The 20674-nt window shown below is 38.1% G+C and overlaps 1 protein-coding gene across 4 annotated transcripts in view; it reads right to left on the bottom strand.

Moving 5' to 3' along the window:
* The window catches only part of MACROD2 (MACRO domain containing 2), a 2135582-nt gene that overhangs the window by 894149 nt on the left and 1220759 nt on the right, over nucleotides 1–20674 (bottom strand). Inside the window, exon 1 of one of the 4 annotated variants that reach the window (XM_011962624.1) lies at nucleotides 7262–7446. The exons of the other annotated variants lie outside the window; for them this stretch is intronic. The gene's annotated coding sequence lies outside the window, so the exon portion shown is untranslated. Of the gene's footprint in view, nucleotides 1–7261; nucleotides 7447–20674 lie in introns of those variants that run through there. 4 annotated transcript variants of the gene reach the window in all.

Raw genomic sequence — 20674 nt, 5'->3', positions numbered from 1 at the left:
AATTTGGGCCATTTATTACTTTACAGGACAACCAATTGTGAAAACTAGTTGAGAAGTTAAAAACAAGTGATAGATGCTTGGCTGGTCATGGTGAGAAAATTGGACAATGAAAATTTCTAATAGTGCCCCTTCCACCATAAAATTATGATTAATACATTAAAACCTATTATTGGGGAAGGGAGTCATAAGTGCATCATTGATATCAGAATTGACTGATACACAGACATTAAATCCATAACCACAATATTTTAGACCATTCACACATACACACAAATGTAGTCACTTATACACCACCTACATCAGAATCAATGAATATCTATTAATTACTATCTGTGTGTGAAAAATAAAGTATATAATCTTAGAAGAAGTGAGTATATTAATTCAACATGGGATTTTTAAAAGCTCAGTGAGTGGAGATGATTATTACTCAGTTCACAGATTTTTGTGTTAGTCATGAAAAACTGCTGTGTAATGGCTGTGTGTTTTTAATGCTGTTTATTCATAAAACACGTTTTCTTTTAATGCACTTGACCTTGGACTAGAAGATTAAATTATCTTGGTTTAGTTCATTTCAGATATAAATAATAGGTTTTGGCAGTTAACACATAAGTTAATGGAAATTCATATTTATCCGAAGTTTCCTGGATATTGAGTAAAAGGTACCATGTTTATAAATAGAAAATGTAAAGTGGCAATTTACAATGCAGTCAATTTAATAACATATTTCTCATGCTCAATTTATCATCTGATGTGAATTTAAAGTACAAATAGTCAAGGAAATATCCACAATCACTGCTGCACTCTGAATAAGTGAAAACAACAACAAAAAAGACTGAATACAATGGCCCTTCTCACTCGGTTCATAAAACAACCAGGAAAAGAAATCAATATTTATGAAAATAAATCACTGATTCAATCCCCAAACAAAGTCAAATTGTACATGAACAATTCTGGAAGTTATCTGTCTCTCATTTAAAAATCTCATTTACTTTGTTGTTAAAAATTATACTAATTTGCGATGTAAGATTTGAGTGTCTAAAATGTGGAAAATATTTGAATAAAAATGTATTCAGTGTGGCATCAGATATTTTAAAACTTTATGATCATTTGAAAAATCAAATGTGTGGTTTCTATAACAAAAAAATTAACCTGTTCCCATCCTAATATGAACAAAGAATTGTGGCAGGAATTGAATTTTTCTATCTCTGTCTATTTTCCCTTCTTTCTTCAAAGTAACAGAAACTTAATATTTAGCTAAGTTCACTGTTGCCAGGAATAAAATGTTACATTTTTCAGTAGTCCATGCCAGTAGATGTGGTCATGTGACCAAGTGTCTCATAGAGCCTCTGGAGAAGCTAAAAACATCAAAATGATTTCATTTTGCTCTTCTGACTTTCCTTTTTCTTTCTGTCTACACTGACATACTCTAACCCGATGATGGCTGGAACTCTAGCAGCCATCTTGGGTCATGAGGTAGATAAAATATCATAATACCTGTCAATTATAGGAAGTTTTACACAGTAATTTGCATAATTCTACCATGCACATATTTTCCCATTTGAGTTGTAGGAACTCAGCAAGATAGGTCATTAAGCTGTTTGTTTCTTTCCTTTCTTTTATATGCTGCTTCTTCCTGGGTTAATGTGATTAGTTTAAATCATTAAAAAAATAGATGAACTTAAAAGTACAATTCCACCAAGGCATTTAGAGAAAAGAAATATTAATGTGTAAAAACCATGCCATGGGCTGAGTCAAGTATTGCAGATGAATACCAAATTTATTTGCTGAGCTTCCAGGCAACTAAAGAAAGAAATACACGAAGTGTCCAAAGAGACAATCTGCTCTTTTCTTAACCTGATAGTAAATTTAAGGACGTCTACCTCGTTGAACTCTCATGTAAGGACTACTGAATGACATAGTGGATGTCTTAAGCAGTAGTTATGCAAATGGTGCAGAAACATTCTGCATATAACCACCACACTGTCATCAAAGAACCAGAGGGTATATCAATATGTCTTGATTTGGAACAAGATTTCTCCATGTAGCTAAAATGATATGACTTCAGCATAGTCTACTTTTTATACGGTTCAATTTTAGAGCATCTAAAGGAATAAGTGGTTTGTTTGGTCCTTCAAATGTCTCTCCCAAATATCAGGCACCTCGAGTGATTTTTGAGTGATATTCAGGTTCAGGTATCAGTTCCATTATGACCACCAAAACAATACTGCGCTCTGGCAGAATGTGATGTATAATCCTAAACATCTGATCTCATCATTAACACTGTCCGGGAGGTGCTTATGTTTCTTTTCCTGTATCTCAGAATAAAAGGAGACTGCATTTGAATGTCACAAAGGGTTGTCGATTGTGCAAATGCAAACATCAGAGATGGACACCCTTTCAGAGTGGAAGGAGGATTTAGCAATAGAAGTGCTTAGGTAAGGGGAAAAATGATTAATTAACTTGTCAAATCCTTCCCTGTCTCAATTTCCTTTAAGTAACAAACTGTGGTCTTGGGCAGTATTCATGAATGAACGTTGGATGTATGACAGTTGTACATGGTGGCTAAGTCACCTATTGCAATAATAAGTAATTTGTATCATTGTCTCATGTACCTGTTGGCTTAATGTATAACTACTAAATGTTTACCCATATGGCATTAGGTGTCCATTGGTACTCTTGTCCTGGGTCCTGCAAATGTTAGAGGAGACATGGCCAAAATAGTTAAAACTTGTACGTCAAATTAAAAGTGTATTCCTCTGCTTTGTGTGTGAGATATCTGGGGAGGGGGGCACTCATCATTTGGCTTATTTTATAAGTGAGGAAACTGAGATCTGTAGAGAAGCTCTGTGCCAGAGAACCCAGTTTCCTTCTAGACAACCTAAGAGACTTTCCACCAACCCAGGTTTCACCTCACCATAATTAACTTTTGTTTTATGTCCGAGATGCTACCCAAATTGTTCATGCTACCCAAATTGTGGTTTGCGATCAGCAGCAGCAGCAGCACCACCTGGAAGCTGGTTGGGAATTTGAAATCCTGGGGCTCCACCCTAAACCTGCTGAATCAACCTCTGGGAGTAGCGTTGGAAATCTGTGTTTCATGAGCTTCCTAGTGAATTCTTTATGTACTCCCAGTTGATAATTTGCTTCTAACCCCTTGTCACTCAAGGTGTGGTCCATGGCCTAGCAACAGGAGCATCTCCTGAGAGTCTGTTACAAATGCACAATCTCAGGCCTACTGAATCAGAATCTGCATGTTAAAAAGATGTATGGAGGATCTGTATAAACATTAAAGTTTGAGAAGGGCTGCTCTGATTGTATCTGTAACTTAAACAAACACCAGTTAGATTACATATAGTGAAATCGCATAGAACTAGTCTCTGAACTACAAATCGGGATCATGCCTTGTGTCATTTTATAACTTTCTAGCACACGGAGTTTAAATAAACTGCAATGAGTGCTAGCAAATAGCACAATCTGGGTTCCTAGTGATCCCCTTACATAGTTAATATGGTTTCACTTAGTTTCATCATTTTAAGTCTACTCGGAGAGTGGCACATGTTGCTCAGCCATTTAGAAATTTAAACATGATACAACCATACTGGTGAATGACTCTTTTAAAGCCTCAGCATACCTTGTAGTCAGCTACTAACAGTGATTTGATCTTTTCTCACCTTTACCCCACCAAAAATGAGGTAACTGGGTGAGAGGGTCAAACACTGCAAAGAAAACCAGGTTGAAAAAATAAGAGTACGGCAATTTGACCCAAAGGAAGGTGACTAAATATATAGTCATCAAAGTAGCATGCAAAGTTTCAGTATTTAAATCAGTCACTAGAGAATTCGGGGAGGGTGGGGGAGACTATCTGAAACCTCAGTATTTTACCCCAGTGTTTTCTTCTTCAACTTATGACCCAGTATGCTAATGAAACAAGGCCTTAACTGAAACAACGAAGGCCACATTTCAGAGGTTAAGATAAATTTGCGGGCAGGTTTTTGATAAGAAGCTAATTTTTCTCCTCTTATTTTTAATGGTTATTTAATAAACGTTTAAGTGTTTAGACTTGAAAATAACTACAATCTGAGTTGGCATCATTATGGATGACATCTTCAGAACTGAACTTTTCAACTTGGCTTCTGCCTCATTATTGAACAGTAGGTGCTGCATGCTATTTATATTCCTGTCCCTTGAGGCTAATGATAGTAATGACCAAATGGTTAGAGGATACTCAAAGGGTTGTGGCTACTTTTCGTTTCTGTTAAGGGCTGTAAAAACTTATTTGGTCCTCATTTTCACAAAACACAGAAACAGAGGTAAAATAATTTAACAAACTTTAAAACAGCATGAACAAACTGGAAAATATTTCCATAAGCAAATATGATAAATGATTAATATATTTAATCCATAAAAAGCTCATGTACACCAACAGAAAATATCTATTTCCCCAATAGATACTTGAAAAATGTTAATTATAATTTTAGTAACAATTATAACAAAGTCATTTAATGGCTCTTTACCACTGCCAGGAATTGTGCTAAGTATTATGCTTACAATATCTCATTTAATTCTTATAATTCTGTGAAGTCTTTATTATCCTCATTTTCCAAATGAAAAAATAGGAATTCAAAGAGGTTAAATAAATTGCCTAGAGTCACACATACATACATTTACACAGTAGTTTTTCTGTTTTTTTGAGACAGGATCTTTTTCTGTTGCCCAGGCTGGAGTGCGGTGGTGCTTTGACCTCCCAGGCTCAGAGTGACCCTCCCAACTCAGACCCCCAAGTAGCTGGGACTATAGGCATGCACCACCATGCATGGTTAACTTTTTTAACTTTTTGTAGACATGAGGTCTCACTATATTGGCCGAGTTGGGCTCAAGTAATCCTCTTACCTCAGCCTGCCAAAGTGCTGGGATTGCAGGCATCAGCCACTGCACTTGGCCTGCAGTGCAGATTAATGTTACATCTGTCCAGTTGCCACTATCTAAAAGGACGTGGATCATGTACAAATTAAAACAACAACAACAAAAAAAAGAAGTCCAGCTGCTAAATATTTGAAAAAAAAAAAAGCTCAATGAAGCCACTATTCAATGACATTAAATTTAAAACAACTATTAGAAAAGACTGAACAGTCTATGAAAGTCGAACCCAGTCAGGAGGCCCTGAGATAAGCACGCATACGCACTGGTGGGGTCACATGTCAAGAGCTTTTGATATGCTTCTAGTTCCCAGCAGATTCCTACACTCTAGGGAGTCTCTTCTATGGAAATAATTTTGTAAATGTAAATTGTAGGGTTCATAAAAATTGCCCTCACAGGATTCTACACAAAAGAGAAAATTAGGAAAAAATAAACTGCCAACCACAAGGGAGCAGTGAAATGAATTACGGTCCATTAACCCAAAGGAATATTATACCATTATTAAACAGTAATTATGAGAAAGTTTACACAGGATAATACTAATGATATAGTAGTTTATTGAAAACATGAAGACAGTTGTATATCCAGTGATCTCTAGTATACAAACATAAATAAATAGGTATAAAAAGTAGGAAAAATGCCAAATGTCAAATGTAAGGAATAATTATCTCTGAGCAGTAAATTTATAACAAATTTTTGCTTTTTATTATGTCTTCTAATAAACATATTCACTTAGAACTGACGTGTTTGCAAGGTTTATAATGGGACAGTTAGGAAGAACTACCTTAACTTTTAAAAACTGGAAACTTCTGTCCAGGCACAGTGGCTCACACCTTGTAACCCCAGTACTTAAGAAGCCTGAGAGGCCGGGCGCAGTGGCTCATGCCCATAATCCAAACACTTTGAGAGGCTGAGGTGGGTGGGTCACGAGGTCAGGAGTCGGAGACCAGCCTGGCCAACATAGTGAAACCTCGTCTCTACTAAAAACACAAAAATTAGCCAGTGTGGTGGTACACCCCTGTAGTCTCAGCTACTTGGGAGGCTGAGGCAGGAGAATTGCTTGAACCCAGGAGGTGGAGGTTACAGAATGCTGAGACTGCACCTTTGCACTCCAGCCTGGGTGACAGAGCAAGACTCCATCTCAAAAAAATAAAATAAAATAAAAGGGAGGCCGAGGCAGGCAAATTGCTTGAGTCCAGGAGCTCAAGACCAGACTGGGCAACATGGCAAAAACCCATCTCTACAAAAAATATAAAAATTAGCCAGACGTGATGGTGTGTATCTCTAGTCCCAGCTACTCAGGAGGGTGAGATGGGAGGAGTACTTGAGCCTGGAAGGCAGAGGCTGCAGTAAGCCGCAACTATGCCACTGCACTCCAGCCTGGGCAATAGAGTAAGACGCTGTCTCAAAAATGAAGTAAAATAAAATAAAATAAAAATTGGAGGCAGGGCATGGTGGCTCACGCCTGTAATCCCAACACTTTGGGAGGCCGAGGCGGGTGGATCATGAGGTCAGGAGATCGAGACCATCCTAGCTAACACGGTGAAACCCCGTCTCTACTAAAAATACAAAAACATTAGCCGGGCATGGTAGCAGGTGCCTGTAGTCCCAGCTGCTCGGGAGGCTGAGGCAGGAGGATGGTGCGACTGAGGGAGACTTTCCGTCTCAAAAGAAAAATGGAATTGGAAACTTCTCAAAATAATCACAGAAAAAGTAAATATCAAAAAATTATTTAGGAGGACTTAGGGAAATTAAAAAGAATACTCACTTAAAAAAAGTGATAAGCATTAAATCTAAACTCTATACAACTTGGCTGTAAGCCATAGACTGAATTGTCTGGTGAGTAGTTTTATTCCTGTTCCCTTAAATTAAGAAAGGCTTATATCTTTCAATACAACTAAAATACAATACTATAAAAATATTTTAAACATTTTATTGTCACCTAATAGTAACACACGATAATGAGATATAATCTATTTAAAGCTCTAAGAATATGATTCAACGTTTAAAAATCTATGAAATTATGAAAACATGTACATATATACTTTTTAAATTATTAGCAATATTTACTAGTATTTTCTTTTTCTGTAAAATATAGAAAAGTAAATTTTCTTCTTTGGGATGTCATTTTCATGATGAACATTGAAACCAAACTTTGAGCAAAAAGCCCTTCATGGTTAACTGACGAACTAAATGAAGAAAAGATTAAAGGTAACTTAAAAAAAAAAAAAAGTCACGCATATATGGGGAACAGGGAAACTTACCAGGGCATGCAAAGGAGAACCAAACCAGACATGAAAAGAATTAATACAAATTAGGGATCTTATAAGAGTGAGCAAAATACCTGCATAAACTGGCTCTATGTGACCTCTCCTGACTGCTGAGTTTCCAAAAAATGTGTTCTTTGGATACCTGAGGCCCAAAGGGCTCCGATTTTTAAAGGCTTTTTATGTATTCTTTCCAAAATAGGCAAAAGTATCCCTGGTAAGGTCTGAGCCCATCATTTGCTTCTCTGATAGTGGCCTATCTGGTATGGACAGGACTCAGGCACTTCAAAGCAGAAGGGAGGGGTAGAGAAATATTATGGGGTGGCTGAAGTGGGTACTTCCCGATTTCAAGTACACATTGTACCTTCTTTACAGTTCTCCCTCTTCTTAGTCCTGGCCAATAATGAAACGTAACTTAAAAACCATTTCAAAAACATATCCAAAACTTGGAACAGGTGAAAGAGTGTTTTTGCAGAGTAGTGTTGGGCTTGACTTACTACTGATTGGACTACTTTACAACTCTTAGAATGCAGAAGTTAACCCATAGATTTTTGTCCAGTAGAGATGCAAATTATTTCTTTCCAATGGAAGGTATAATCCCAAGGCTTTGGTTTATGGTCCTCTAAGACATTCACCAATTTTGTATCTAACCCAGAAATCTTATTTTAATATCTTGGGTAAAATTGCCATATATCTTAGCTCCTCAAATGCTCTTTAAGACTGATTTTAGGCCGGGCGCGGTGGCTCAAGCCTGTAATCCCAGCACTTTGGGAGGCCGAGACGGGCGGATCACGAGGTCAGGAGATCGAGACCATCCTGGCTAACACGGTGAAACCCCATCTCTACTAAAAAAAATACAAAAAGCTAGCCGGGCGAGGTGGCGGGCGTCTGTAGTCCCAGCTACTCGGGAAGCTGAGGCAGGAGAATGGCGTAAACCCGGGAGGCGGAGCTTGCAGTGAGCTGAGATCCGGCCACTGCACTCCAGCCCGGGCGACAGAGCGAGACTCCGTCTCAAAAAAAAAAAAAGACTGATTTTAACATCTTCTTACTAGTTTCCTCATTAATTAATTAATTCAATAATACATTTGTTGTGTGTTCTTGCTATATTTTGTTTGTTATAATTGTAGTTTTTTGAAATCAATTTTTTTTTTCATTTTTTAATCTTCAACTTCTGTTTAAATTCAGGGTACATGTGCAAGTTTGTTACACAGGTAAACATGTGCCATGGTGGTTTTGCTGCACAGGTCGTTCAGTCACCTAGCTATTAAACCCGGCATCCATTAGCTATTCTTCCTAATGCTCTCCTTTCCCCTACTCCACTCTTAAGGGCCCCAGTGTGTGTCGTTCCCCCATGTGTCCATGTGTTTTCATCATTCAGCTCCCACTTACAAGTGCGAACATGTGGTATTTAGTTTTCTGTTCCTGCATTAGTTTGTTGAAGATAACAGTTTCCAGCTCCATCTATATCCCTGCAACAGACATGATCTCGTTCCTTTTTATGGCTGTGTCACATTCCATGGTGTACATGTACCACATTTTCTTTATCCAGTCTATCATTGATGGCCATTTGGGTTGATTCCACATCTTTGCTACTGTGAATAGTGCTGCAATGAACATATGCATGTGTGTATCTTTATAATAGAAGAATTTACGTTCTTTTGGGTACATCTCCAGTAATGGGATCGCTGGGTCAAATGATATTTCTGCCTCTAATCTTCAAAGAATCACCACACTGTCTTCCACAATGGTTGAACTAATTTATACCCCCACCAACAGTGTAAAAGCACTCCTTTTACTCTGCAACCTTACTAGCATCTGTTGTTTTTTGACTTTTTAACAATGGCTATTCTGACTGGCATGAGATGGTATCTCACTGCGGTTTTGATTTGCATTTTTCTAATGATCAGTGATGTTGAACTTTTTGTGTGTGTGTTTGTTGGCTGCATGTATGTCTTCTTTTGAGAAGTGTCTGTTCATGTCCTTTGCCCACTTTTTAATGGAGTTGTTTTATTTCCTGTAAATTTGTTTAAGTTTCTTGTAGACTTTGGATATTAGAACTTTGTCATATGGATAGATTGCAAAATTTTTCTTCCATTCTATAGGTTGTCTGTTCACTCTGATGATAGTTCCTTTTGCTGTGCAGAAGCTCTTTAGTTTAATTAGATCCCGTTTGTCAATTTTTGCTTTTGTTGCAATTGCTTCTGGTGTTTTTGTCATAAAATCTTTGCCTGTGCCTATGTCCTGAATGGTATCACCTAGGTTTTCTTCTAGGGATTTTACAGTTTTGGGTTTTACATTTAAGTCTTTAATCAATATTAAGTTAATTTTTGTATAAGATGTAAAGAAGGGGTCTACTTTAAATTTTCTGCATATGACTAGCCAGTTCTCCCAGCACCACTTACTAAATAGGTAATCCTTACCCCATTGCTTAGAAAACGATTCTTTAACACCACAAAAGTTAAAACTGAAAGACTTCTTACAAAATAATTTGTCTATACTCTTAAAATTTTCAAGATTATGGAAAAAAAAAAAGATAAGGAACCACGAGGCTAGAAGAACATGACAGCTAAATGCAAACGGTAATTCTGGAGTGGATCCTGGACTGGAAAAATGTTTTTCTTCCTTCCACTGTAACAGAAATTAGTGAAAAAAATTGGTAATACTGAGATCTACAGGTTAGATAATATCATTTAATCAATGTTAATTTCATGGTACTGTGATTGCATAATATAATTGTTTTTAAGAAATAGTCTCTAAAATATTTAAGGGTAAAGAGCACCAACTCTACAAGTTACCTCAAAAATTCAGGAGTTAATAATATATACATATTATTGATATTATGGAATGATTAAAAAATATGATAAAGATAGATTTCACTGAGAAATCATGAAGGGCATACTAGAATTCTTTGCATTATTTTTACAACCCTTCTATAAGTCTAGAATTTTTCAAAGTAAAAGATTAAAAATATGCTACATAAATAAGAATCAGTTAAAGCATGCATGAAATCATATAATCACGGTCATCCATAACAACACTAATAAACTCTGATTTAACACTGTACGGTTGTTGCAGTTCTTTTCCGTCCCTTTATTATCTAGCTTTACTTGACTGATTTCTTTTTTTTTTTTTGAGACAGAGTCTCGCTCTGTTGCCCAGGCTGGAGTGCAGTGGCCGGATCTCAGCTCACTGTAACCTCTGCTCCTCGGGTTTAACGGATTCTCCTGCCTCAGCCTCCCAAGTAGCTGGTACTACAGGCACCTGCCACCTCGCCCAGCTAATTTTTTGTATTTTTAGTAGAGACTGGGTTTCACTATGTTGGTCAGGCTGCTCTTGAACTCCGGACCTCCAGTGATCTGCCTGCCTCGGCCTCCGAAAGTGCTGGGATTACAGGCTTGAGCCACCGCACTCCATCTACCTGACTGATTTCTTTTAAACTTTCATGGTATAAACATTTGCTCCCCAATTGAAGCACGGAAAGATTCAGCAACCGTGATATCATTACTAATCTGGGATTTTGCCAATACCTGATGCTGGTTTTCACTATAGACACCAGATTGGAGATTTTCCAACTTGCCCCTTGGGACATAACCGCCAAGAGAGGGCTGTGAGAGTAGGAGAATGAAGGAGTCATGGGGGACTGGGGCAATAAGAGGATGAGGGTGGGAGCCAGTGTGCAAGATGGCAGGCTATTTATTCATCATTCATCTCCCATTTCTTTCTTTCTTTCCTTGAGTCAGGGTTCTGTTCTGTCACCCAGGCTGGCTAGAGTGCAGTGAAGTGGCTCACTGCAGCCTCAAACCTCTAGGCTCAAGAGTTCCTCCCAACTCAGCCTCTCAAGCAGCTGAGACTACAGGTGTGTGCCACTACACTTGGCTAAGTTTTTTATTTTTATTTTTGTAGGCATGGGGTCTTGCTATGTTGCCCAGGCTAGTCTCAAACTCCTGGCCTCAAGTCATTCTCCCACCTCAGCCTTCCAATCATCTCCCAGTTCTATCTACTGTATGTTAGCTACCATTCTTTTCTCTGAAGTTTGTCTTGATATTATACTACAGTTCAAGCAGAAAGAGCTATTTGGGAAGAAGCAACTCTGGCTCTTTCGGCCAAGTTAATTTGACATAGATTTTGGAAGAACTTCTTTTAAAGTAATACTGTAATACATATTTCTGTAGACTCAGAAAACTTATGAGAAAACAAGATAAAGAAAGAAGTAAAGAAAAAGAATAAAGGAGAGAGAAGAGAAAGAAGATGGGAGGTAACCACACAAATAGGCAGACCTAGAGCCTGTTGATGACCAGTGGATGTATTCTCATGCACAACCGAAAACTCAGATTTGCTTCTTCAATGACACCAGCTTTCAACCAGGCCACCAGGACAGCACAAAGCTGACAGCTCTGTCTCTGTTAATAAAGACGCAGAAATAGCTCAGCCGTGTGTTTTGACACCAAAAATTCACTGTGGAGTTAGAGATCAGTTTGTTAGGAACGTTGCAAACTGTAAAAATCTAAAAGGTTTTTAAGTATTAATAGCACTTGAATGGTTTTCTCCCAGATGGCCACAAAGCTGACTATCGTTCTCTCCTAGAACCCTCTGCTGTTTATCCTCTAAATGTCCCCAATATAAAACAGTTTTAATCTTTTGTTGCTGCTGTAAAACTTGATCTACTGTGGAACAACATAATTAAGTGTCAGTGTCTGGATGTATGGAGTGAGAAACAGACGGAATAATCCAGCATGTATGTCACTAACAATTTAGTTTATGGCTCAGTGATAATGGGATCCCTGATTATTAGCAGGATGCCTGGCACTGTAGGCTTCTTAGCTCGAAGCCCAGGTGTGTGGACATATGAGGTGGCAGAGGCAGTGCTGGTAGGAGCACGTGAGCCTCACTTTTTGCCTATCTTTTCCAGTTTATTTGCCTGTTAAAAGTCTACATCACTCTCACAGTACAATTTTAATGTAAAGCCAGTTGGAAAGGAACAACAGTTTGATTTGAAAGATTTGATGTTCCGTTATACTTGTTCTTGTGAAAATTATGAAAAGGCTGTGAATTAAAATGTAAGTGCCAGAGAGCTACTGTCCTGATGTTATGGCTTGCTGGCAGTGTTGGCAGGCAAACCCAGAAGGTGATCCAAGTTATACCTACAAACAATGCGAGTTATGAACAGAGAGGAAGAGGTGGGGAGGAAGGAGTGAAGACAGAGGGGACAGAAAAGGGAAGAATGAGAAAGGTCAGAAGGAAAGGGAAGAGAGGATTAGTATTTTCTGGGATCAATTCCCAAATAAACTATATATATATATATATGTGGAGAGAGAGAGAGTTTTAGGTAGGTAGGTAGATAGATAGATAGATAGATAGATAGATAGATAGATAGATAGATATGTAGTTAATAGAGGGCACATATAGTTATATAGTTTATTTAACTACATAGAGTTGTATATATGTATTAAGTCTATATATACACATATATATGTGTATATCATTAAAAATTTAGAAAACTACACATGCATATATATATATATATACACATATATATACACACACATATATATATACACGTGTAGTTTTCTAAATTTTTGATGATTTGGTGGTTGTTATATGACTTAAATCCTTCATAAATCAGGCAAAATTTCACCTCCAAAATGAAGATATCCCTACCTCCCATCTAATCCTTGAGTCAGAGTTTTATCTTCCCTGTGCAATGCTCAGAAAGGCATAATAACATTTATCCCATTTATTTTCTTCTTTCTCTGTTTTCATAGCCGATAGGAAATATTTCTGATTGGCAGAGGGTTTTTCTTTCGGCAGGTGGAATGGCTTATGCCCTGCCAGCCTGGGAGTATTTTGTCTGTTGAAAGTGACTTTGTATGTGGCTGCTCTGACCCCTTCTGTGTTGGTCATCTTAGGGTTTGCATCTCAAGGAGCAGGCTTCTTTGATGTTCCTCAGTGAGGGGCTGGGTTGGGGGGACTTGTGGTGCAGCACATAGTTTTGGCTGCCCCATGCCACACCCTTTGGCCCACCTATTCACTCTAACTGCAGTCAAGAGGTGAACTGTTCCTGGCATCCTAATGGCTTCCCACCTCACCTGCCTTCAGGGCAATCACCTCTTCTGTCTCAGGGCTTTCTCTGAAGCCTTAGGCACAGTCTCTGTGTGTGAGCTCATCCCAGAAGTGCATAGATGTGAATGTCCCTGCAGACAACCCTCAACCACTGGGGGCTGAGAGTCAGGGAATAAATACTTCTGCCTCCTGTTCTCTGTAGGGACAATTCTGAGGTACATTCTACATAGTTGCCCAGAAGAACCCCAGTGGAAATGAGCCCCAGGCTTCACTGTCTCACTCTTCCCACTTCTTCATTTTTGTTTTCTGGGGATCACTTCCCAAATAAACTATATATGCCCTGAATTAACTATACATGTAGTTTTCTATATTTTTGATAATTTGGCATTGCCGCCTTGCTGACTAAGGAGGGACTGCCTCTATCAGGGTTGGTCAGTTCTTAGAGATAGCAAATGAGCCCTAGAGAACATGCCTTTCATATCCAGACCAACCAATCCAGAGCCCATACTCTGAACCAACTCCTCTATATGACTCTTAAACACGAGGCGGCAATAGTTCTTTCCCATAATTATCCCAGGCCAAGGTACCAGACCACTAGAGATAGTCCCTAAATGCCAATTCTAACCCTGCATATCCTGCCTTGCCTGGCTCTTCCTGCAGAAACCACTCTAAGACCTCCTGTGCACCCTTCCCCCTCACTCCCTTTGCCTCCTGACTGGGCCTGGTGCTATCCCGTGTGGCCCCACAGGGCATGGCTGCCCCCTCCTCTTAGGAACTGTGAGTAACAAACTATCATTTCAATGGTGGTTACCTCCTGACCTGTTGGCCTCATAACACCTGAATAATAATAAAACCTATGCTTTAAAACAGTCCCAAATTCTTATCTCAGGCTCTGATTCCAGAGGAACTCAAAGACTGATGATTACCTATACATATTTTCTAAACAAATGCATGATCCAATGATTCTCGAGAGGTAATTCTACAGAGGAGGAAGGGGAAGAGCATTCAGTTGAATGCCCTCTACTGAGGGGTCTGTGAATATGGGGTGACCACTGAGCTCATCTGCTGAGTCATTTAACTACATGTCTCACATCCTTGCAGCACCTACTGTATTATTACCCAGTACTCCTTTCCTTAGGGTGTCTTAGAGAATCATGGACAGCAAGTAGCTTGCAACATAAGACGCCAGAGGAGAAAACGAGGTTAAGAAAATCAAGAAATTAAGTTAAGAAAAATCTATTTAAAAGAAACACATACTGCCCTTGCTAGGGGATAGATTTCCCATTTTTATTTTTAAACTGAGAGTACATGATAGTTATATGTTAAATATACATCACAAGAGGATAAAGAATGAAAGTCAAAACAAGTTGAAGAGAAAGAAGGAAGCAGTATGCATTTGAGCCTCTCAGTGAGAAAAGAGACCATTTTTCATCTCAGGCCCCAGGGTATCTGTTAGTGCACTGGGAGAGGTAATTCATTAAATGAACCTAAGGTTAATGCACCTTCAAAAGAGAGCAATTTATCTCCTCTTCTTCAATAGGATCAGCCCAGGAGGTTCTACTGCTGGAAAAAAAAATCATCTCGGTGAGATACCCCTGTAATGATCTCAGGTCCCCTGAATTCCATCTTTCTCATTTATTATACCTACATGACTAATGCACTGGGTGAGAGGATCTGTATTTTCTCCTCAAGGTATAAGTACTTAAGTTATCTCTTGAACACCAGGAAATTTTTATATTTCTCTTTATATATTATATATTTTCCCTCCCCTACTGAATTCTCCTATTCCAGCCTGACCGAAGTGCAGCCAGGGAGGCATCAAAAAGGAGGGACACGCTAGTTTAAAGGAGTTACTTAGAAATTTTAATAGCCTATTTTAGAATAAAGTCAATAATAGCAGTTACGATGTTATTATAAAACCTGCTGAGTTAACCAAGTGAAACTAAGGGAAACAAACACAGCCACGAGTTAAATTTTTCATACTAGATTGCCCGAATTCTGGTTTATTCTCAGAAAAATTACTCAGCTTATCTCTTTCTCTCTCTCTCTGTGTACATGTGTGTGCATACATATACACATACACACAAATATTTATTCACATACATATATACCCACATACACACATGCATATTTCTAGAATTTTAACAGTATGTCAAGCACTATGTTGGTCATGGAAAAAAAAAAAAAATCAGTCTTGGTTTCTGCCCTGTTCATGGTAGTCACTCAGGGACTCAGCCTGATGGAGGCTCCAAGTTGGCTAGGTGCTTGCATTATTACCTTATGAAAAAGGTGGCATGATAAATCATGTATTAGCTCTCAGTCCCTTCACTCAGAAGTGAACTATATCACTATTGCCCACATGTCATTGGCCAAATCAAGTCATATGACCATGCTGAACCCTAAAGGGGATAGGAAATTAAAATCTTATCTTTGGGCTAAATGGCAGGAAACTAGAAATGTTTGATAAATAGCACTGATGTCTATGACATTTACCAATCAACAGTGGTGAAATTTATTTCCTTTCAGGGTTTATGTAACTTTAGCTGAGTTAGAGTTTATTGCCCAAGGCTGAATATAGTTTCAAAAAAAAGAGCAAGAGTCAGTTCTTACTATTTTAAGGAGGACAATTACAAATTGCCAAGCAGAATTGCTACATGTATTTCAAGGTCAAAAAACTCATATTCCCTTAGGAACAGTGCCTTATAAATAAAGTCATTGTCATAAATGACAGCCCATTTAAAGAATCACACACCAATCACATAGAGTTTTCATCACCTGAGTCTCTCAGAATAATAAATGTTTCACAATGCACTTGAGGCATCATCTCATGACTTGGGCTTACAATGAGGAAAGCACATCTTTGAAAAGTATGAAGAGAAGAATATGGGCTTTCACACAAAATGAACAGTGCTGCATCCACTAAATAGTCTGGCTTCACGGGAAACTGCTAGCACAAAAAACAGAGGGCCCTGCCCAGACACAGAACCTGATTAGAATCAGTTAACCCTAATAGGTTAATATACTAACCATGTTACTTGAGTCTGTGGAGATACAGAGGTTTGAACACATGCCATTATGGATATTTTATTGTTATTTGAGCACAAAGTAGGTATTTTCCATTTTGATCTGCTACTTCTTTCTCCCCTGGCTCCTTTTTAGCATTGAACCGTGGGCAGAGGGAGGTGAGGGAAAATGAACTTTGATATGGAATTGAAGCGAGTGGTCAGTTCTGCTTTGTCAATGATAGACAGCCTAGACAACTAAGGTCAAATAAGACTGGAATAAATTTATATGAGAAAGTGAGGACTTTATGCAAAAATATATTAATATATCCAATCAAAGGTGATGGCTGTCTTACCATTGAATGTTCTTTTCCTATATTGATGTGCTGAATTTTATAAAAATCCTACGATTGTGTTTCTGAAAGCCCCCATTATATTCCTGTGTAGGGGATGGATGGAGTGAGAATCCAGGATAATTAAGGATATCAGAAGTATCCTTAATACCAGAAGAAAAAGGAAGAAAAACACAAGTTTTTTGAACCTCCCTTGTGAAACAATTTTTTTAAATGAACCAAACATTAAACAATCAATTTCTGAGAACACAGAACAAATTGCTTACTCATGGATAATTATGAACAAATGAACAAATAGCAGGCTTGGAGATTATGATAAACCCTTAAAGGAGAAATGTAATTAATGATGATGATAAAAATGCTAAGTATTTGTAATAATAATTGTAACATGTCTGTCTCCAGAGGTCCTAGTTTTTAATGTTCCTTTTCAGAAAACATCATCAGAATTTAATCAAAGGCACTGAAGGAAAATGTGGATAATTTTCTCCTTAACTACACTGAATGTCCATGTAAAAGCTCTTGGTTATCATTGAGAGATGTTCCAGTAAGCACTGAAATGGCCCCTGTTGTGCATAGGGACAGCTGTCTCACTGTCCAATAACCTTAAATGTTGGGTGTGCATACAAGGTTCCTTTCCTCCTAGGCTAACTTTAGTTGACCCATAATAGATCTATTAGCTAAGGATTTATCTAAACCATTTTAAAACTTATTTATATTGTGAATATTTTTTACTTTTTTGAGGGTTCAAGTGCTTAATAAAATTATTGAGTTTGATGTAAGGCATATTTTAGCATGTCTGAAAACAAGTATCACAGAGTTCATAGCTGGAAAAGACCTCGGGTCATTATAAAGGGACAATGTCATTTGCCTAAAGTCATACAGTCAGTAAAATGAAAATCCTGGCTTCTGAAACCAGTTCACTGGACTCCAAAGCAGCCTCCTAAAACTAGCTTATGTGCCAGCGAGGTCTGAAGCAGTGGCTCTCAACCACGTTGAGATCAATCACGTCGTTGGTTCTTTGGCAGTTTGGTGGTGCTATGGACACTTCACATAGTGGTGTTTCCAAACGAATAAAATACAATATATAGAATTACAAAGAAAATGATTCATACTAAAATTAGCTTCTTAAAAAAGACATAGATATTTTAAAAACTTGTGAGATATTAATATAGCCATCATTATTAGCACATAAATAGAATTTAATTGAAGTTTTAATAGCTAGCATACTTTTGAAGCAGTTAGGAACACAAGTGAGGCTTCTAAGATATCTACAAGTGCAGTGTGATACAAAAATACCTGAGACTTCCATGGGAGGCCAAGTTTCAGGCACTGCTGTAACTTTTGGAGTTTACGGACTACATTAATCATTGAAGGACATTTAAATTTCAGTTAGTAGTTAGTGAACAATAAAATTTGTTTTTTTCCTATTCTACTTCATGGGCCCAAGATTTCGAATCCCAGACCCCAGATTTACCAGATTTAACCCCAATAATGTATTCATACCTATACCATTGTATATTTGGGTATACCATCTCCAACAAATACTTATTTAGCACTTCTTTTTTCCTTGCTGCTGTCCTAAGTCCAGAAGAAACACAGTGAAGAGTTCCTGTTTTATGGAGCCTAGAATTTAATTATGAAGGCAAGATCCACACACACTGGTATTTTAAAATATTCCATAAAAGAAAAAAAGTAGACTTCAGATCATTGGATGGCAAGGCTATCTAGAATCTGGTGCCAACTGAATGCTAAATGCATTAAAGCAGGTGTGCAGGTGAACAGAACATGGGTGCTAGTTTGTCTGCAGACTGCCTAATCTACCAAGTATGATGATGGAGACAAAGAGTAAGTGGTATAAATAACTTACAAATCTAGATAGAGAGCCACACAGCCAAAGCAGATCCCCCAAAATGTGAAGCAATACATCAGCAAGGCTCAGACTAAATAGACAAAGTTCAGGACTCTCCAGAAAAAAAAAAAAAAAAAAGGGGGGTGTTTTCACTGCATGATGAGCATAAATGGAGGTTTTTGGGCAAGACCCCATTGTCTTTGGTTTACATTCACTTTCCATCCATCTGTGAAAACATACATATACCCCAGTCTTTTGCTGACATAAATGGTTCCAAATTTGATTCCTAGGCTGGCAAACAAGGAGTCATTTCTTATGAGTGAGTGATATACGACACTGCATTCCTAAACATTTTCTCCCCCAAATTCTCAAAAGAAGTTTGAATGTCCACTTTGAAACTTGAGGATAAATGGTGGAAACTCATTTCCTTCTAATATTGGTGTTAGAATAAGGCTTATTTAGCAAACAACAGATTTGTCAACTCTGAACTAAGCAGGAGAATGGCATCTGGTTCATAGTTTAGAAACTGAGATTTCTTTTGCTTTTATTGAATACATTCAACAATACAAAGAAGGGAGTGCCTAGATAATTTTAACTCGGTTATCAGACCATCTAAGTTGTTATATTTATAAATTAATTATGTAGTAAATTTAATAATAGGTAGAAGATATTTGAAACCAACTTCCTTTAAAGAGTTCCTAAGCTAATAATGACTATACTCACCAAAAATATGACATAATTGCCTTGAAACTTAATCTGATCCACTTTAGCCCAGATAAATGATACAGCATGTTGCTTAAATGAAATCAACACTGGTTACACACTCAGGAAACTGTAATTTTGGGTTAAATGTTGTGAATTATTTGAAGATAATCTATTTGGAAACCATAGAATGAGCCACCATAGACATTTCAAGGCATCAGAAAGAAAACAATTCAAAAGAATATTATATTATCTCATGTACCAAAAGTTTAAACTATTAAAAGCTGACAGACTGATTTTTTTCTCCTCAAATGGTGAGTCTGTGTTTATTTCCTTTGCACCAGAAACTCATTCATTCATCAATTTGACAAATGTTTATGGGCACCCCTAGATGTCTGGTAATAGGGACGATACAAAGATAGAGTGTGATCTATGTACTTAAGGATTCGCTGATATAGTAACAAGATAAGATGTACACACAATCAACAAAGTGTCAAGCTCCACATGGTTAAAGAGGATTTCTTCATATCTGCCCCCACTGTATTTAAGTCCATTAAAACTCCCATCATGTTACCATAGAGTTGTTCGAATGCCTGCCTCCCTACTGAAACATCAGCTCCTGAAAGATATGGAGGTCATCTTATCATTTTGTCTCTAATGCCCACAATATGACTTGCAGGCATATTTTAAACATATATTAATTGAATGGAAGGGTAAGGGTATTTCTAATTAGCATTATCAGAGAGTGTTCTTGGATCCGTGAGGTTTTTAAGCGTGGCATGTGAAAACTAACATGATACTTTCCTCCTGGGGAACTGGGAAGACTGCGTTTCCCAGAATTGTCACACCTGCCTGGAATCAGGTGGCTGAGTGCTGGCCAATGTGGATGAAAGCTATGAAGGCCACTCTCAGGTCCAGCCATGAAATATTCCACGTGATCCTCTATTTTCTCTCTTTTGTCCACATGGCTAGAAGTGGAAGACTTGGGAGGGTAGAACCACATGTTGGAAGGACCCTAAATCCCCGAGTTTACTGCTTACAGGAGACTCACTCAACTAGGAGGATGACATTGGCCTTTGTGTGAAAGAGAAATAAACCTTTATTAAGTCACTGAGATGCTGGGGTTGTTTATTATAGCAACTACCCTATTCTGACTGACACATGTGGGTAAAATATTGACAGATAAAAATAGGGGGCAGTGGACGGAGCAGGTCATTCCTTTTGGAGAGGATGACATGAGTTAGATCTACAAATCCATGGGAAGGCACCCAACCCCAGTATTTCCCCTAAAGATATAATTGTTCTCTTAGCTTACTTTTAGTTAGGATATCATGAAGCAGGGGCAGTAAGCTCATGGGCCCAATCTATTCCTTTAGATATTATATTTGTCTAAGGGAGTGTTGGTCCACATATTATTATAAAAAGTTGAATTTTGCCGGGTGCGGTGGCTCAAGCCTGTAATCCCAGCACTTTGGGAGGCCGAGACGGGCGGATCACGAGGTCAGGAGATCGAGACCATCCTGG

The sequence above is a fragment of the Colobus angolensis genome, unplaced genomic scaffold, assembly GCF_000951035.1.
Source record: "Colobus angolensis palliatus isolate OR3802 unplaced genomic scaffold, Cang.pa_1.0 Scaffold117, whole genome shotgun sequence".
Taxonomy (NCBI): Eukaryota; Metazoa; Chordata; class Mammalia; order Primates; family Cercopithecidae; genus Colobus; species Colobus angolensis.
The sequence above is the reverse complement of the archived record's forward strand: the minus strand, read 5'-3'. Positions and strand labels throughout refer to the sequence as shown.